This window comes from Panthera pardus, unplaced genomic scaffold (assembly GCF_024362965.1).
Source record: "Panthera pardus isolate Hobbes unplaced genomic scaffold, ASM2436296v1 HiC_scaffold_4, whole genome shotgun sequence".
In the NCBI taxonomy this organism is placed as follows: domain Eukaryota; kingdom Metazoa; phylum Chordata; class Mammalia; order Carnivora; family Felidae; genus Panthera; species Panthera pardus.
Window position 1 is genome coordinate 5,228,624 of NW_026526969.1, and position 9,061 is coordinate 5,237,684.

Below are 9,061 nucleotides of genomic sequence, written 5' to 3' on the forward strand. Positions count from 1 at the left end.
CCCGGCCGGAATTAGTCAATGGCCCCAACTGAACTTGAGGGAACGCTAGAAGCGGCTCGTAGACTGCGGAGCGAGCCCTGTGTTTACCCAGGGTGCGCGGCGGTATAAGTAAAGCTGCACGCAGCCTGCTCCATGCTGGGGGCAGCCACAGAGAGAGGGACAGCCAGTGGGCGATGCTCCCAGCCCCTCGCACACCCAGGCTCGAGTCCTCCTCCACCTTCTGCCCGTGGAGCTAGCCACGGAATCCCTGGGGTCTCCTCCCAGAGCCGCAGAGAACTGGGCCGGGGCGGGGGGCGGGGGGGGGTCGTCTCGCCCCTGCAGAATTCCCTACACCGGAAGGTCCGCAGCCACGTCAATTTTTCCCAATAAACCCACCAGCCCATTGCAGGCCAGTCTGATGGCAGGGCCAGAGCCCACCAGCTGACTCACAGCTTAGCAAGGGCAGGAGCGGGGAGGGCGCCCCCCACCCCACCGCCGCCCCCAACCTCCTCCAGTGAGCCTTTCCTGCTCTCTCACTCGCTCCGGGGACAGGGGAGGGAAATGCCACAGGGAGGCCCTGGAGAAAGCCCTTTACCTCAAGTTATGCCCCTTCCCTTCCCCTCCACCGTCAGATGCCATAGACCCAAGGAGGGGCGGGAAGCAAAGACTGCATACCTTGGAGATACTGCCGGTTTGGGTGCAGACCATTATGATAAAGCGAATATGGCAATAAAACAGGTCAAGTGGCTTTTTTGCCTTCCCAGTGCGTGTAAAAGTTATGTTTACACTAAACTGTAGCCTATTAAGTCTGCAATAGCATTATGTCTAGAAAAACAATGGACAGATCTTAATTTAAAAAATACTTTGTGGGGTGCCTGGGTGGCTCAGCCAGCTAAGCATCCAACCCTTGGTTTTGGCTCAGGTCATGATCTCAACACTCATGAGTTTGAGCCCCACATTGGGCTCCACGCTGACAGCTCAGCGTCCGCTTGGGATTCTCTCTCCCCCTTCTCTCTCTCTCTCTCTCTCTCTCTCTCTCTCTCTCTCTCTCTCCCCCTACCCCACTTGTGCTCTCTCTCAAAATAAATAACTTTAGTAAGTTTTTCAATACTTTATTGGTAAAAAATGCTAACCATCATCTGAGATGAGAGGGAGTCATAATCACCGGTCACAGATCGCCGTAACAAATACACTAACGAAAAAAATGAGCAATGTTGCGAGAATGACCCAAATGTGACCCCGACGCACGAAACGAGCAAATGCTGTTGGAAACGTGGCACCGAACAACTTGCCCGACACAGGGCTGCCACAAGCCATCAAGCTGTAAAAAACACAGCATCCGCAATCCGCACCAGAGGGAAGCACGCTGAACCGGTGTGCTTGTACCATCCGTCTCCAAGGGGGTGGGTGGCCCCAAAAATCTACAGCTCTCCGTGCAGTGTGAGGGGCTTCCCCCGGCCAGAGCAACAGAAAAAAAAAATCCTGGCTAGCCTGTTCCACCATATCCGCCTTCCGTGTGAGATCTTACCAGAGTGACACGTTCTGTAATTAGCAGAAAAGGGTCACACAACCCGGTGAATGCAGTAAAAACCACTGAGCTGTACGCTCTCAAGGGGCGCACTTATGGTATGTGAATTGTATCTCAACGTTTTGAGAGTGGGTGGGAAAAAGATGTCACCAGAAGACAGGATTCCAAGGCTGGAAAGAGCTGAAAGCCACCAGACTGGCTGCTGGGGGGGGGGGGGGGGGGGGGGGGGGCGCCAGCCACCTGCGCTGCGCACGCGCTGCGGCGGCTGGGGCTCCCTGGGTTATTAATGGGGGACCACTGCCACCTAGTGTTCACACGGATGAACAGCAAGAAAAGGAGGAGACAGGTGGAGGGGAAGCGGCGGGAGGGGGGGTGGAGAGGAAGGCGGGAGAAGGGGCCCAAGCAGCCCACACCCCCGAAAACGTTCACACCTTCCCTCCTCCCAGAACTACACACCAACAGGATGCAGTGGCTCAAAATAGCCAATGCCTGATTCTTGGGTAGCTGTGTAAACAAAACTTGGTGAGTAAGATCCAAACCCACTTCTCTGTGATTATACTCACAAAATGGGGGCGGCTCCAGGCCCAGAGGGCTCCTGCACCTGCTGTGAGCCTATGGGGCTCCTACTGCTTCTAGAAGCTTCTATGGTTGTCTTAACCGAAAATGGCGGGCCCATCAGGAATCGCACACTTAGTGCCCACCTGGCCAGGTGGGCTCACCCACAGGAGGGGAGCAGGCCAGGTGAGGAGCTGGTACCCTAGTGCCCCTGCCCCATCTACAGACCACCTGACCAGCTCCAGCAGGCTCAGGGAAGGGGGGGGGGGGCGGAACAGAGCTATTAGTTCACAAGAAGACCCAGAGAGTGAGACAAAATGTAAAATCTTTCAGAGTTTTATTTGCCACCAGCTTCATTTTTTTCATGCAAGGCGTAACTTGCTTGGAAAGCATCAGACCAACCGAACCTGGGGGCCATTCCACAAAATAGCTTCTCAAACGTACCAAGATGAAAAGAAGACAAAGACAGAGAGTTGAACTTGTGCAGGTGAAAGGAAAACAGACACAGGACAAGTAAACGCAGCGTACCGTCTTGGATTAAATGCTAGATCAGGTGAGGGAGAAAAAGATCGCCAGGAAGGACCGTCTGGGGAGAAAATGCCAAAATGTAAATATGTCTGTAGAGTAGACAATGGTATTGTACCAAAGTCGAATTGGACGACAGCATTTTGACGGAGAACGTGTTTACTCTTATGATACACCCACTGACATATTTAAGGGTCAGAGGCATGAGGTCTAAAACTAACCCTCAACTGGTGAAGGGAAAAAAAAGTCATGTACGTGCTAGAAGCAAAATGTGGCAAAATGTTAATCGTTGGTCTTTATACTATTGTTGCAACAGGAAGTTGGAAATTATTTCAATTTTTTTTTTTTTTTTTTGAAGATAGCAAGATCCAGCCCGGGGGTCCCCAGTTCCCACTCCCAGGGTCAGGTGTGGAACAGGCCAGGCTGGCAAACCCGGGCTGCAGGAGAGGCTCCGGCCTCTGGCTCGCCTCACCTCTTTCTCTGCTCCTTGCTGTCCCTCTGTCCCTCTGTCAGTGGGAGGGTGACCTCCTCCTGTCCTTCCCTGATTCACAGGCCGGTCCTAGGTGCTGTGCCTCACAGGGACAGTCCCAGCCCATGATTAGGTGCCTCCCAGTTCCCAGGTGACCTTGGGAAAGTAATTCCACCCCCTTCGAGTCCTGCTTTCTCTACTAGTAAGATGGGGCAGCAGCTAAGACAAGGTGCCATCCAGGGATGGGGGCAGGGGTGGGGCCTGGGCAGAGAAGCCCTAGGAGGTTCCCATGGCCCTCAGAGTCACCTGTGCAGGGGTGCAGGGAGGGGTGGGAAGAAGGAAGGTACACATCCCTCCCTCCATCACATCAGAGTCTGTACTTGTGTTTTAGCTGCTTTGCACCCTGTAAGGTGGGAGATGGGAAGTAAGAGCTAATAAATCCTGACCATGGGCTGGCAATGCCAGCGGGGAAGAGGGGAGACAGGTGCCTCGGCCACCCCCTCCGGGTGCACCAGCTCCAAAGAGAAAGCTGATTTTAAGCATCCTTCCTGCCTTCCCGGTCATCTCAATATGGGCGGTCACCCCAAACCTCCTTGGCTTCCAGGTCCCAACAAATCCGCAGGCTCAACTCCACAGGTTTTCTCTGGCCACACGGAGGAGTTTCCAAGGCATCTGAACTTGACCGGGTCTTCACGTGTTGCGTCCAGCCACCGACTCGCGCTTCCTGCCGGGGCCGAGGCCAGTGGAGTCGAGGGTCCGCGCGTTAGGTTTTAGGGCCCCGAGCTAGAAACCAGGTCAGCCCAAGCACCTCTCCGATCCGCTCGCCCCACATCCGATCCGTCTCTCAAATTGGTCCGCAACCCAGAGCTCTCCTGCATCCCTGCTGCAAGGTCCTCGGGCACATCTCCTGCGGCAACTCCGGCATCACCCGTCCGCTCCCTGGTCTTGCCTCCGAGCTGCATTCATACTGTGGCACCATCCACCTAAACGCACGCGTCTGAACCTGTCCCTCTTCCTTTTAGAAATGTTCAGCAGTGCTCAGGCTCCACCCCACCTCGGCATGCTTCGTACAAGGGAAGAATATCCCAGAAACTGTTTACAGGTATTTTATATCGCGCTCCTTGTTCACTGCCTGGGGGGGGGGGGGGGGGGGTTATGTTTCGGGTCTGCACATATCACTTAAAATTCCAAATACACGTATATGGGGGCAGCCAGCCTGCTCAAGTCTTTTCCCCACGGCGGGGCACAGTCTGAAAATTGATCACCGCCTCAGGCTGAAGACAGACTCTGCTTTGCCCAAAGCCATCCAGTGATGGAGCCAGGTGTCAAGGTTCCAGACTGTCCGACTCCAAAATCAGCACATCCTCCCGGCTACCAGGCTTTCCTGGAAAAGGCAGAAAAGTCAGGAATGAAGTGAACTGTTAGTGGGTACAGAAAGCACCCACTGTGAATGGAGGGACCCCAGCCGTGAGGAGGGGTCAGGGCTCAGCCTCGGCCCCTGACCTCCCCGTGGAGGACGGAGGGGAAACGGACTATACTGTTTCTCAGATCAGGACAGTTTGCTTTGCTTTGCTTTTCCTTTTTCAAGTGTATTTATTTATTTTGAGAGAGACAGAGACAGTGCAAATGGGGAAGGGGCAGAGAGAGAGAGAGAATCCCAAGCAGGCTCCATGCGCCCAGGGCAGAGCCTGACGTGGGGCTCGAACCCACAAAACTGCAACATCATGACCTGAGCCGAAATCAAGAGTCGGATGCTCAACCGACTGGGCCACCCAGACGGCCCCAGGACAGTTTCATTTTCAGGTGAGCCCATCTGTTTCTCCCAGGGAAAGAATCTTAAGAAGTTATAATCACAAAATCCATGAAGCTATGTGTTACCATCTACTATTCTTTGTGGAAAGAATAAAGCTATACAAAATTTGGCCCTCCTGGAAAATTCTGGATTTGCCCACCAGCTTCAGCCTCTAGACGAGTATAAATCCCATGGACTGCTCAGTTCCAACCACCCCCAAAAATGTCAGAAATTGAAACCACCTGAGAGGACTCTGGTCTGGGTAGGCACCGTGGTGAATGCACTGGGGGTACTTTTGTTTGTTTGTTTGTTTTTATTTTTGACAGAGAGACAGAGTGCGAGCAGGGGAGGGGCAGAGAGAGAGGGAGACACAGAATCCGAAGCAGACTCCAGGCTCCGAGCTGTCAGCACAGAGCCCGATACGGGGCTCGAACTCACAAACCACGAGACCATGACCTGAGCCAAAGTCAGACACCCAACCCACTGAGCCACCCAGGCGCCCCAGCACTGGGGGGTACTTTTTAAAGTTGCTCTGAACTCACCGTGGAAAGTAATTTATGATGTAGACCACAGTCCGCCATGGCCACTCACGCAAGCTGACAATGACATGCAAACCATTATTTCCATCAGGCTTCAGTTTTGCACCTTAACTGGAAGCGGGCCACATGGAAGATAAACAAAAAATATGATTATTTAAAATTTTAATTTAAAATGATTTGGCGGGGGGGGCGCCTGGGTGGCCCAGTCGGTCAAAGGCTGACTCCTGATTTCGGTTCAGGTCCTGATCTCGCAGTTCGTAAGTTCGAGCCCCGTGTCGGGCGTGGAGCCTGCTTGGGATTCTCTCTCTCCTCCCTCTCTGCCTCCCCCACTCGTGCTCTCTCTCTGTCTCCCAAAATAAATAAGTTAACTTTAAAATGAGTTTTTAATTTGTTTTCCCAGAGACCACGTACAAATACAGCCTGGTTCACAACCCCAGCTCGGGGCCACCGTGGTGTTACCTGAAGGGACACGTGGTGGCTGTCATTATAGGCTCTCGCTCACATCCCCTGGCTTCCTCCGCTCAGACTCCAGCCTGGGGGCTTCTGTGCCCTGTTTGCCAAGTGGGCAGACTGGGGCCGGGGGCCTGGACCAGCATAAAAGCCTCTGTCAAGTCTCCTTTCTCCTCGGCATAAAGTGTGGCCACTACCCCCTGGGTCCGTGAGGTTTCTGACCGTGAGCGTTCTGCCCGGCAGATTGGGACTTTAGGGGATAAGACCCAGTGACTCTGGGTGGACCTCTCTGGACAGAAAGGACAAGGCCCTGCCCTCTCACAGCCCCATCAGCTCCGTGGCCAACCTGGGGAGCCTGGGGAGCAAGAAGGGTCCGTTTGCCCCCACAGACGAGCACTCAGACGGATGCATACAGCCACAGACAACTTCCCAGCAAAGGTCCGCTGTAGGTGGGGGTATTATTTATTCCCATCTTACAGATGAGGAAAGTGAGGGCACAGAGAGGTTGAGTCACTGGTCCAAGGTCACACAGGCAGGAGTAGAAGGGCCATCTCAACAAGCCTGCTTATCAACTCCCAGCTGAGCCCCCTCCACAGGCAGGATGCCACTAACCCCTGCCTCACTTGGGTCAAGGATCGGGGACAGCCGCCTCCTTCCCGGGAGGGGGCAATGTGGTGGGATGGTCCCCGAAGATTTCACAAGGTATTTTTGGCCGAATGTCCCCCACCTCACCTGGGACACAGTGTTTGCACCCGAAACCTGAGCCCCTGATTTCTAGAGCCGAGTGGAAAAATACCTCCCAATCCAGCTCAGAAGTCATCTCTGCCCAGGAAAGAGAGCAAGACAGGCCAGCCCAGTGCCTGCCGAGTCCCACCCCCGGCCCAACCCAGCCCGGACCAGACCAGGAGCCCAGCTCATCCAAAGACATGTAGGACCAGTCCACCTGGTCCTGCCAGGCCAGAGGCCAGACCCATCAAGCCGCCCATCCCAGCAACTAAAAATGTCTGGTGTGGAACCTTCCAGAGCCCGGCCCTGTGCTTAGCACAGCCCAAGATACATTCAACCAAAGTCAGAGCCAACACCAGCCCAGCCCAGCATAAAACCTGAGTTACTCAGCTCAACCCCCCTACGGCCAGCAGCAGCTTCACCCCACCCCTTCGGAGGAGCCATAGGAGCTCAAAGCTTCACCGGGCCCCCCGCCGTGCAGCCCAGGCCAGGCCCCAGCCCAGGGGGCCCCACCCAAACAGCCTACGAAACAGCCCAGCCCGAGCCAGCTCCCCTCTGCCTAACCCGGCCTGGCAGATGCAGAGGGGGAACCTTCCAGAAGGGATGAGCAGGAGGTCTGGGCCTTCGTAGAGAGAGCTGGCTGAGCAGACCTCCTCCGGGCTTCCAACCACAGCCCCCAGCAGGCAGAGCCGCCTCGGGGCCACACTCCCATCGAGGTAGAGAGGGTGGTGTCCCTTCTTCCCCAGGCCTGTGCAGGCTCCCGGGAAGGAGCTAAGAGTATCAAGAACAAATCCAATACTCTGGACTTCCAAGGTTTTCTGAGCAAGAACTGGGCATCCGCTGGCTTCTCTGGGTGGGGAGCCACCAGGGATGGGGGGAGAGGTGGGGAGGGAGGACCCTGCATCTCAGAAACACAGCAGGGATCCTGCTTCAGGGACCCTCGGATCCTCCCTGCTCTAACTGGAGCTGTGAGACCCCAAAGTCCAGAACAACCCAAGGTGGCTGAAAGCCCAGCCAAGCGGCCTCAGGAAACATCACGAGTGATTACACTGTTGCCTTTCTCCTCCTGAGTCTGGGTGATGGATGGTTCACAGAACTGCCTCTGGTGCCAGATGATCTGAAATTTGAGTCCTAGCCCTTGTCTCCTACCTGTGTGACCTTGGGCCAGTGTCCCAACCTCTCTCTGGGCCCCTACTTCCCTTGGCTCTAAGGCAAGAAGGAATAAACAGCATCTCCCTCCAAGGGTGCGGTTCGAGGTATTTAACTGCCAGTGTCAGGCAGGCACCAACCATGCAGGACAAACCCGTGCCGGGACTCTGAAGGGCCGGGAGTTGACCATTCCGATGGGCCTCAGAAAGGTCCAGTGGCCAGGGTACCTGGGGCCACATGACGGCTGTGTGAACAGAGCCACAGGATACAGCTGGTTAACTGTTACTACTCTATACCAAGGAGTTTACAAAATCCAACTCCTGTCCGAAACTCTTTCGTGTTGAGTGCTTACAAGTCATGCCATAAATTTATATTTTTTGATGTTTATTTATTTTTGAGAGAGAGAGAGAGAGAGAGAGAGAGAGACAGAGCTTGAGCAGGGGAGGGGCAGGGAGAGGGGGAGACACAGAATCCGAAGCAGGCTCCAGGCTCTGAGCTGTCAGCACAGAGCCCGACGTGGGGCTCAAACTCACGGACCGCGAGATCATGACCTGAGCCAAAGTCGGACACTTAACTGACTGAGCCACTCAGGCGCCCCATCACGCCATAAATATTAATTAAGCATCTACTATGCGCTAAGTGTCATGCTAGGACAATTACCAAAAATTATAAGAGGTCAGTGATAGAATATTCTATTACCTATTTTAGAGTTTTCCTCTCTCCATTTTGGATATTTTTGATATCCAGCATAAATGTGTACATGACGTTTTTCCAAATTGCTAAGAAGTTCTTTAATACTATAAATTAAGTAATTGGGGTGCCTGGGTGGCTCAGTTGGTTGAGCATCCGACTTCGGCTCAGGTCATGATCTCACAGTTCATGAGTTCGAGCCCCAGCATCGGGCTCTGTGCTGACAGCTCAGAGCCTGGAGCCTGCTTCAGATTCTGTGTCTCCTCTCTCTGTCCCTCTCCTCTCAAAAATAAATGAACATTTAATAAATAAATAAATACACATAAAAGATTGGGGCACTGGGTGGCTCAGTTGATTAAGCATGGGACTCTTAACCTTAGCTCAGGTCTTGATCTCAGGGTTATGAGTTCAAGCCCCCTGGTGGGCTTACACACACACACACACACACACACACACACACACACAAACTCTGACAGTAGTACAATTAAAATGAAAAGGGACTTGCTGGTGTGAATAATTGTTGCAAAGTTTATCAACAAAGTGCTCATTTCAAAGTCTTAAAATGACTCTACCATGAGTCTGGCTGTGGGAACCCATCAAAATAAGCCATTTCTTCCAAAGAGGAAGCTCACTTCACACAAAAGGGAATGCCTGCTTTT